This window comes from Schistocerca piceifrons, chromosome 6 (genome assembly GCF_021461385.2).
Source record: "Schistocerca piceifrons isolate TAMUIC-IGC-003096 chromosome 6, iqSchPice1.1, whole genome shotgun sequence".
NCBI lineage: Eukaryota > Metazoa > Arthropoda > Insecta > Orthoptera > Acrididae > Schistocerca > Schistocerca piceifrons.
The window spans coordinates 194,984,275-194,995,249 of NC_060143.1; positions in this window are offsets into that span (position 1 = coordinate 194,984,275).

The window sequence follows — 10,975 nt, forward strand, 5'->3', positions numbered from 1 at the left end:
TGCTCTTGTGGGTATTGTCCTATGGTTTGCCTAACAAACAAGATGTACAGCCAAAGTCTCCTGCCCTGTGGAGGTTAGTCACTCCATTTACACTATATACAGTGGGAAGGCATGTGGCATGTCCCTCCAAATAGGCATTCAGACACAAATGAAATAAAGCATGATTGTATCTTAAGTTGCCCTTCCAAAATAGTTTCTTACCTAGAGCTTTATTAGTAAACAAATAATGGGCGATACTCTGGCAACAAATTAACACATGGATGCACTAAGTTCATAGACAAAACTAAATTACAGGTGCTGACAAGACTCTAGAAAAACTCTCTAAATAACTGATAGTAAAACATAGAAAAAATGAACAATTAAAATAGTACATAGACATAAGTAGTTGGCAACCCATCGCAGTGACACAAGCAGTGGCGAAACCTCAATACAAGCGAAAATACAAAATAGCATTTCCCTTACACAAAACCTTATTCTCCAGTTACCTTTCGTATCAAAATAAGTGTAAGTATTCTCTGTTATCCTTGTTATACTGTTGTTTGTACCTCCATATAGATTGACATGTCTTTGGTATGGCTACCTACATGTGTGCTGTCGTTAAGTTGTGCCAATGTTATGAGTAATGCAGTGTAATAGTATAATGTCACGTTATTACTCCCTCTATAAAGGTTTTAGCTTAAGGTAGTTTCACGACTCCTTCGGTTTTGAGGTCAGTAATTGCCATTACCCTCCTTGATATTATTAAACATTTTGTATGATATTTCCTGCATTATTTTGTACTCCTTGTCCTGTAACTACGTAATGTGGGTTGTTGGCAGCCTCCTGACCAATTGTACTGGGTTATTGTTGTTGTTCCATTTATTAATTCTCTCAGCTATCTGCTTCCTAATACTCATTAATGCTAGTTTGATGGTACTGGTTGCCTCTCGATGACACTGACAAAACTTACCTGTCGGCGTTATGGTTTTTGAATAAAATTAGAGTCCATTAGCCATAAGTAGGGTGTATAGGAAGGAAGGTAATTCCCTTACAGTTGAAAATGTGTGTAATGTCATTCCAAATATTCGTTGTATAGTGGTCACGAGTTCTGTGTTAAGAATCAGTGTTACTTGGGGCGCAGGTGACACGCTCGTACGATTGCAGAGTGCTAATATTACAGATATGACTGGCTCTAACCAGTGTGAGAGCAGTGCTGGTAGCCGTGACCACTGGATCTGTCCTAATGGCAGAGCATCGAGCGCTAAATAACTGTAGAATAATTCCCTGTGAAGAGCGGGTTCAGTGATTATTTTATAGTAGTAACGGTTACTGTCAATGTAGCTCATATACCTCACGTCACAGATAGAGACATAGACGGCTTCACAAGTAACTCTTTGCAGGTCATGGGTTCGATGCTAGTAGAGGCTGTCACTTTCAAAACTGAAGTATACAGTTGTTCTATATTTTGCCCTGATTATTACTCTGTTAAAAGTTACTTGCATGGTGTTCAATTGGGGTTTTTATCTTTCCCTTCTTTACAACTCCTGATTAGTACGTACATAAAACACTCTCAATGATACTGTGGCAACAGATTAAAATTTGATTTCAGTAGTAGTAGTAGTATTAGTGAAGGTAAAAATGGTCACATATAAGGTGTAGGCGTTTCGGGTACTTCTTGCTTTTGCTAACATCGTATAGCCTACTGCACTAGGCAACACGGCTCAGAAGCTTTAGGGGTGCAGGGATGTGGACTTTCTCAGCAGTCGTTTCTTTTACCTGGTAGGGGGGGGGGGGAGGATGGTGGTGGATGGTAGAATAGTGCCTTTGTATGTGGGGGCCAAGCAGCCTTCCTTGATGTGTGCTGAGTCAAGTTCCTCTGGGGGGTGACTAAACGTCTCCCAGACTTAGCTGGGACAGTTATTCATGAAGGATCTTTTCAAGAGACTCAGATAGCTCAATCGTTAAAGTTCATGGAACTATCGTGAGTCATTTACTCACTTGGATACTCTGTATTATAATGTGTTTAATTTATAAATTTTTATACTTCTGCATGAGTTGTGATGACGGTTTGTCTCTCTCAAATATCGTTTACTAGAAACTCGGGGCTAATAACTTCTGAGATTGACAGTGGGGTATGCAGTTAGAACTGTTATTCTAGAATGGTATTAGCCCGGTTTTTACTCTATTTTACTGTGTCATTTCAAACTCGATCCTTTTGGCTTACATGTTTCCCACGCAGCGGTCACTTACAGAATAAATATCATGGCAAGGGTTGGCTACCTTGACGCCATATAGATCTGTTTATTAACCATGAAGGTGGCAATACAACATAGCTGGAGACCGATTTGAGATCCCAACATCACCTGTCTTGGTGATTAGGAAGTGTTTACAAAGAAAAAAAACTTTTTTCTTTTTTTTCTTTCTTGTTCTTTACTGAGAATTCAGATTGATGACAGGAATATATTTCTAACCTGGGTAAAACCAGTACAATCTGTAGGGCAATATTAGGCTGGTGGATTTATCTTCATAAGTATCTTCTTGCATTTGCTGGTTATGCTGTAATAGTATGAATGCATGAAATCATAGCATGGGGGCTTATCCGCGCGACAAAGACATGAGGTCCACAGGGATGATGAGAGGAGCGAGGGGGTGGGGCTGGAGTGTCTCTGTGCAGGAGGAAGACGAGAGGTCGGTCCGAGCAGCTAAGACAGGTAGGTGGGGAGAGGTGTAGACACTGCTTGCACCAGAGGCAGCGGAGCAAGCTGTGTACGTGTCATAATACAGCGGGGCACTGGGGCGGGGGGGGGGGGGGGGGGGGGAGGAGGTTGAACTATAATGGCTGCTCAGTTGTCAGAGAGGCCTGTGGGGAGGGGGGAGGGGGGAGGGGGGAGGGGGGAGGGGAGTGAGGGTTGTCGCACCACCAGACGGCAGGGAGGGGCGACGCCTGCGATTTGTAAACGAACTGCGGGCGGCAGTCTTGCCTGGTGTTAACCACGTGACTTTGCCTTTTCATTTGGTATTTCCTCTTTGGTGGAAAGCTGCCATTGTTTGTACACCAAGCTGAAGGGTTGTTGGTGGTGTATTTTGATTACTGAGTGTCCTTTGGTGTACAAGAAATAACATTCCGCCACGCATTTGGTATAAAGAAACATGTAGTGTCATGAAAACTTACCTTGTTGTTTTCCAGTGGTATATTAAGAAAACAATAAAATAGCACTTCGGGAGAACTCCTTTTACTTTCAAAGTAACATATTGGCTGGTTATCTTACACGTATGTATTCTTGCTAATCGAAACTACTGTCCCTCTAGCCCAGTGTTCGAATCGTTCTTTCCCTTGTAACAGTGTTATTATTGGTGTGTGAACATTTAGCCTAAACATATGTACATGTAGTGTACTGTATTTCAAACGGTAGGTAGAGGGGAGCAAGTTTTCACTGGTTCTATGCTAATGGCAGTTACGAATACACACCGTTGGGTGGCTTGAGGAGTATAAATGTAGATGTAGATGTACTAACATGTTTTTATGGTAAAGCTTTAACAGCTGTTACTGTTCACTGTTCACTAAATCAACAGGTGAAGTGTCATTCCATTCGACACATAAAAAGTTAATTGATTCTTAACTCTGCTTGTTCCATTGACAAGGACAACTTTTCCCCTTAGTTCCATTACTAATGAATCTTTGTGTTTCCAGTTCCCTACCACTACAACAACATTACTGGAGACATTAAATGATGTAAGACAGAATCATTACAAAAACTCCAATCCCTTCCATTAGCATGTGACATCCTAAATTCTGTTACAAATGGTTGCCAACCCTTTTGAGTACATACAAATAACATGCACAACTTAAATGAATACATAGCAATGACGGCAGTTTCCCGCCAGTTAATTCTCTTACTTCACTAAGGACTTTTCCAGTTAATTACATTGCATGCTGGACCCTGTACCTGGACCATAACTCATAGGGATGTTTTGAACTTAGAGCATACCTAGGTTGTGCTCTAGGCGGTTGTAAAGTACTACTTTCTTTCTTGCCTCCTCTGTCAACTTCAATCTGGCTATGTTGACCAATAGATCACCAGGCTAGGCACAAGTGTGACCCACTTCACGAATATTCTATATGAACATAACCACATTTTCATGGGACTTTCCAGAAAAGGTGGAAATGAAAGACGCCACAGGAAAATTACTTACAGTTGCCGTGTTAGCTGAGACACAGGTGTGGAGCTAGCCACAGTTACAGAAGTTGGCACACTGGCTTCCAGGGTCTGTTTCAAGACACAGTTTTGCTCGATTAACTCTCAATTTTGGATGAACAATTGGAGCACTCTAGTTTTAGTAGATTCGAGCGGGTCTTGCGAGGCAGCTGCCTCTTCAGGAGTATCCCATTCAGTTGCTTGAGTTTCCATCAGCATGCTTATGAAATCAGGGGGAGCCAGTGACCCAGAAGTAAAAAAGAGTGGTCACAAAATAACCTAATCCAGTGGCAGATGGCTCGTGATAAAGTTTGAAGCGACGCTGCAACTTAGGTGAAGGTTGAGTCAGTGCGACCTGTTGGCGGCGACCACAGTGTGGTAGAGCAGCGGTCGGCAGGATCGTTGGCGGCCGTCATAGATGTGGGTTGGCGGCTACTGGACCCTCAGGTGGTGGCGGATGCGGGCAACGGTGGTTCGGCCAGCATGCAGCCACAGGCCCCTGGCGCGGCGGCGGGCAGCGGCGATGGTGTCCGGCTCGAGTAGCTGTTCCCAGCCACACGGCTTCCTCCGCCCTAATTGGTCAGAAGCCGAGAAACCCGCAGGGGCGGCATGGAAAGTTCTGAAACTTGGCCTGGTCACCGTTGCCTAGGTGGCGTTAACTCATCAGCACAGGAGGGAGGCACGCGATCGAGATTGCCCACCCCGGTGCCGAATTGCTGTTGCCAAACCGTGGGATGAGAAAATTACAGGCAGCCGAAGCTGCCGGCTAATGCTGGACCGTAACGAGAGAATGAAGTTAACCTTTCGAAATAAATTAACGATAGAATCCCCTACTATCTGGCTCAACCTTATAATATCTTTCAGAAAACTATTAAGTGGTTCTCTGCAAATAGACTCTCATTAAATTTTGAAAAAGCGCACTATATACAGTTCTGTACAGCAAATTGCATAACACCAATGATACAGACTTTGAACAGAAATCTGTTGCTAAGTCAGAAAATTCAAAATTTCTGTATGTATCCATTAATGAGAGACTGAGTTGGAAGCAACACAAGTCGGTTTCCTGAACCGTTTGAGTTCACCTGCTAATGCTATTAGAGTTATTGCAAATTTTGGTGAGGAACATACCAGTAAATTAGCCTACTACATCTACTTTCATTCACTGATTTTATATGGCATCATACTTTGGGATAATTCATCTTTAAGAGAAAAAGTATTCATTGCACAAAAGCATGCAATCAGAATGTTAGCTGGAGCCCAGACAAGATCAACGTGCAGATATTTATTTAAGGAACTATGGATATTCACAGTACTTTCACAACACATCTATTCACTTGTAAAATCTGTTGTTAATAACCGATCCCAGTTCAAAAATAACAGCGAAGTGCATAGCTACAACACCAGAAGAAAGGACAATTTTTCAGTATTCTGTATTAAATCTGACGTTGGCACAGAAAGCGATGAATTATGCTGCCACAAAAGAGTTTGGTCATTTACCAAATAGCATTAAAAGCTTGGTAGATAGCCAAGCAGTATTTGAAAACCAATTCCTAATACGAGCAGTAGAGTAGTTTTCTTACAAGTTACATGCAACACTTTTCTATGTTTTGTAAAATAACAAGGTGCATATTTAGGTTTACTCTGTTCTTAGATCTCAAAATGATCGGCTGTGATCGAAATTAGACATGCTGTCAAAATGGGAAACTGAGTGGTAAAAATAAACCATATGTAATTTTTTTTAAATATCAACACAAATGCTGAATCCTTTCACGATGAATATATCGGTTATGGTGGAAACTATAGTAATTTCTGCTGCTAGTACCTTGGCTCTAAAAGAGTAATTCAATTGGGTTTTACTCTCCAAATTAATAGTTTCATAGAAATTACAAATATTTATAAATCGGGATTAATCTGTTTTGACCAATATCCTATTTCTTATGCAGAAATTCTATTTACAAAAGCGGTGTACTGGAGTAATTTAAAACTGGAATTACTCTTGGCTACATATGGGTCGATCAGCATATCTGGAAGGCAAACAACATTACATCTAAGGGTTATTCACCATTTAACTACGGTTATCTTTTCTTATTTCTCCCAGAGCATTGAAAAACGGTGTAGATGGAAAACTGAAACGATTTCTAAAACAGGGAGTTGAGATATAAAAAATAACTAGTGGGAATCACGAGCTTATGTTAAGATTCAAACGCACATTGCAAGGTTACATCATAAATAACACCAAAAAGGAAGTCACAAAATAATGTGGTCATAAACATTTACCTGAATTTTTTTTGTCATAAAGTATTCGAAACGCCCTCCGTCTACTGTAAAACACTTTTTCATTCACTGATGCAATGGATTCTGCCCAAACTGATGGTAATCCTTCCATGTTATTGAACAGTCTCAAACACTTCTTTGATTTAGTCCAAAAAATACTTTTATATCTGACGATTTCATCTCGTTAAGCACATTCTGAATTCTATCTGCAAGTAAGTGTTGAAATCGATCATAAATCGCTGCGTCTAGAATATACCTTGCTGTAGGATTTAAAAGGTGATCAAATGTATATCAACAATGGTGACGTTCTGCACGTGATACAGTCCGTCGAGGGTTATGAATTCTCGACCTCCCGATTCCACACTGATGAGACGACAAATTTTAATCATTTGACAATTTCATTGACAGTAATCGGGGCGGAATACGAGACTCACATCACTGCTGGACAATTATTCACATGGGCAGTAATGTGCACTCTTTGTTCAGCGTAAATTTAAACACGAACACATCGAAATGAGGTGGTAATTGGCGCATGTATGGCGTTTGTTTTTGTTTTAATTATATTTAACAATACGGCCCCTCACACCTCGCTGACCTAATGAACTCGGCAGACGGACCTCGCGTAATTGCTGTACACGGGGTGCGATGATGCGTGGATTTTGGCACTCACAAAGAGAAGCTACAGAATTTACAAGAAAACGGGACAGAGACTTATGGAAATAGTGAATTTCATTACTACAGTAATTCTGTAATATACTCAAATTTAAGGCGTATGGTGAAGTATACTTCGTACCAGTGTGGTCAAATGTTTACGGTACGAATTAGTGACTATCCATTGTATGAAATTCACCTACAGAGCGAGAAAAACTATCTATACGCCTAATAATTGCAAGAAAATTGGGAAGAAATCGGAAAAGGAATGAACGTCGGACGGAATAACTCCCTGTACAGAGAAGTCAAACATTCGGTGAAATTAGAAGCAAGGAAGGTAACATTAAGAGTGTAATGGTATTCCCATAGTTGCAGAGAAGAGTGCGGATATTTGAAAAGAGTACAATGAATCCCTCTAAGTAGTGGACGTGATTGAGAAAGAAGTGTCAATCGCTATGGAAGATATAAGGTAACCAGTATTAGAGTCAGAGTTTAATAGAGCTTTGGAAGACCAGGGATCAAGTAACGTAGACAACATTCCTCCTGAATTTCTGAAATCATCGTGGGAAGTGGCAACCATGGGGCTGTACAAGTTCGTGTATAGAATCTATCAATTTGGAGACTTACCGTCAGACTTTCGAAAAAAAAAAAAAAAAAACATCCACGCAGTTCCGAAGAGTGAAAGAGCAGATAAATGCAATAACTATTTCACAGTCAGCGTGAAACGTCCCCTTAGAACAATTATACATGACTGTCCTTAAACTGACACACAATATTTTTAGCGCAACGCAATCTGACTTTCAAAACTCCCTACTAAAGAATGGCCCTGACAAACATTAAACTATACCTTTCACAAATCACTTACCTCACAAAAATCTTCGCTGCTCAAGCTACTGCAATACAGCGAGCGCCACTACTGCCAGCTAAATAAAAGATTCAAACTACTGAAGGCACTAACTACTGATAGGGGTAGTTAGCAAATGAAAGATATTAATAGAGAGCAAACAATGTATTTACCTTAATATCATCACAAATCATAATATATATATATATCAGTTCATGACAAACTGCAAACCTCCGCCATCTCTCTCCCCACATCCACCACTGCTGGCGGCTCACCTCCAACTGCGCAACGTTACGCGCTGTTCACAGCCAGCTGCCGCTGCCCAACACTACAATGGCAGACAACAATGCAAACTAGCCACAGACTGCACACAGCACAGCCAGTGATTTTCATATTGAGCGCTACGTAACGTTGCCAATAAGAAAACATAAACAGCCTACTTACATAGAGAAAACATAAACAGCCTACTTACATAGAGAAAACATAAACAGCCTACTTACATACAGAAAACATAAACAGCCTACTTACATAGCCCCCACGCTCCCCACAAAAAATTTTTACAAATGGTGTTGGGCACTGGCCAATACAGATTTGACAAAAATTTTTCACAATTACAGTAACAAAGATATAAAATGCACACACTTATTGATCCAATGTTGGTCAAAAGCTAAAATTTTCTCACAGTCCATAAAGACAGTCCTGATCGTACATAACAGTAGAATAGCAGTGTTTTTCTCAAAGTCTGAGCAGTAAAAGAAAATGCACACGGAAGTAGTGGATTTCCATGCAGTCTTGAAGAAGTAGTGTTGTCCTTCCCACGGAAAGACAGTGCTGACTCGACATGCAGACAGGTAATGGGCCACAACAGAGCAAACCCACAGCAGAGTCAGTCGAAATTTTGAAGAGTATTGGTAGGTAGGTCATCACAGAGCAGACCCACTGTAGTCCTGGTAGAGATTGTGGTATTGGTGGGCCACCAGAGGTGCAGACCCACTGCAGTCCTTGTAGAAATAATGGTATTGGTGGGTCATCAAAGATGCAGACCCACTGTAGTCCTTGCAGAGATAATGGTATTGGTGGGCCACCAGAGGTGCAGACCCACTGTAGTCCTTGTAGAGATGACCAGCAGCCATCTGTTGCGATTGTGCAGGTGCACATTCACCATCGAAGAGTCTTGCGGAGAATATAGCAAGTCCATAAACCACCACTTGTGCACTCACAAAGTTTTTGGAATTGTCCTTAGAACGAGCAATGCTGTTATCCAGTCCCTTGCTGAATCATTAACACACATGCAAACACTATCAGTCCCTACTTCTCACATATTGTCCATATACTATGACCAACAGAAACGGGTGCAGTGAAATGTAACTAACAAGTTAATAATGTCATGAACTGGTGACAATTACAATTTTATAACATAAGAATACAATTACAAAGGTACAAAATACATCATTAAAAACATAATAATACAGATAACATTTGTAGTACAGGCTTTACAAAAGAATAGAAATAAACATATACATGAGTGTTACAAAAATAGTAACATAAGTACATACATAAAATAATGAGAATAGTTTTCGAAACATTAATTTCACACATGAACATTGAAACAGAACAGAATTGTAAACAACTTTACAAAGAAAATAACATATTATTAATGCAACTTATATTTGAGGATAACAGTATTCCTCCTCATAGTGAATATAGCTTAGTATTAGAAGAGAAAAAAATTCTATGAAACAGTACACAGGACAGGAAGAAAACAAATACTCAAGGGTACACAAACACATAGTGGGATAACACCAATAGGAAAGGACAGGGTTCGTTTTCAGTGTAACATTTGGTACTGCAGTCCAACCCAAAACTTCATATATCTTTCCTCTTATTTCATCCTTTGTTTCCACCAAAAAAAATTCTAACTAAGCATGCTTTCTGTGTTTATATGTTCACACATTTCTTACCTCATTTTTATTTTCCATTATCTTACCTCATCATTTATTTCCAAGAAAATCCTACCTAAACCTGTTTTCTCAATGCATTTCTTCCAATTCATCGCAACTCATTCTCTTAGAGGCTACCCCCTCTTAAGCTAACTTAAATCTACTGAGCTCAGATGCTAAACTAAGGGACGAGGCAATGCAGCATCACATAACAATTAATATAAACAGCAATTACCAAAAAATTGGAAAATTGCAAAGCAAGCTACTGTAAATCTAAATTAACAGATAAAATGCAAAATTACAACTAATATGAGCCAATGTGCAGCAACATGAAAAATCAATGAGTAGTAAAATTGGCTTAGCAGAGTAACACAAATTAAAGTTCAGTAGCACTATGCCTGGCAAACAGCAGCTTATATCTAAACATGACATAGCTCAAGAAGAAAAAATATTACAGTAAAAACAACAATGCAGATAAGGGAAATGTATAATCACATCTTAATGTCTAAGTAATTAAAGTGGTGCACCACAAGAAGTTATTCTACCAAAAAGTTACCAATTACTTGAAAAGAAAATTATGAATGCAGTTACTAGTTCCTTCTTATTGTTCTTTCCTTTCCAAGTGCTCCTTTTTTAAAGAATGTGGATCATAAAATAATTATTTAATAGATCTGTTGACAGAAAGTGTTCACATTAGCAAATGCATTTTATTTTATAAAAGCAATGCTGCAACACAGCTGGAAAACAGATGTCAAATGAAATAAGCAACTATGAAAAGCAAAGCATAAAAATATCATTCAGTAGTCATGTGACATTTCGTAAGTTAGTAGAAATTCTCTCAACTCTCATAGAAAGACGCTTGTCATAATCAGGTGTGCAGATGTAAAAATATTTCTTGTCATTTTATTAGGCATTTCAGTAAATATCGTAAATTAAGAGCTAGTGTAATCATATGTTTTCAAGTTCGACCGTGTCGTTTCTGCGATGCTTTCTCTAAAGGAATGACAATGGCCAGGATAATGGCCTTCCCTTTCTTTTTTTTTTTCTTCCTGTGCTCTGAAAGGCACGCGCTAATGACTTTTTCTCCAGGC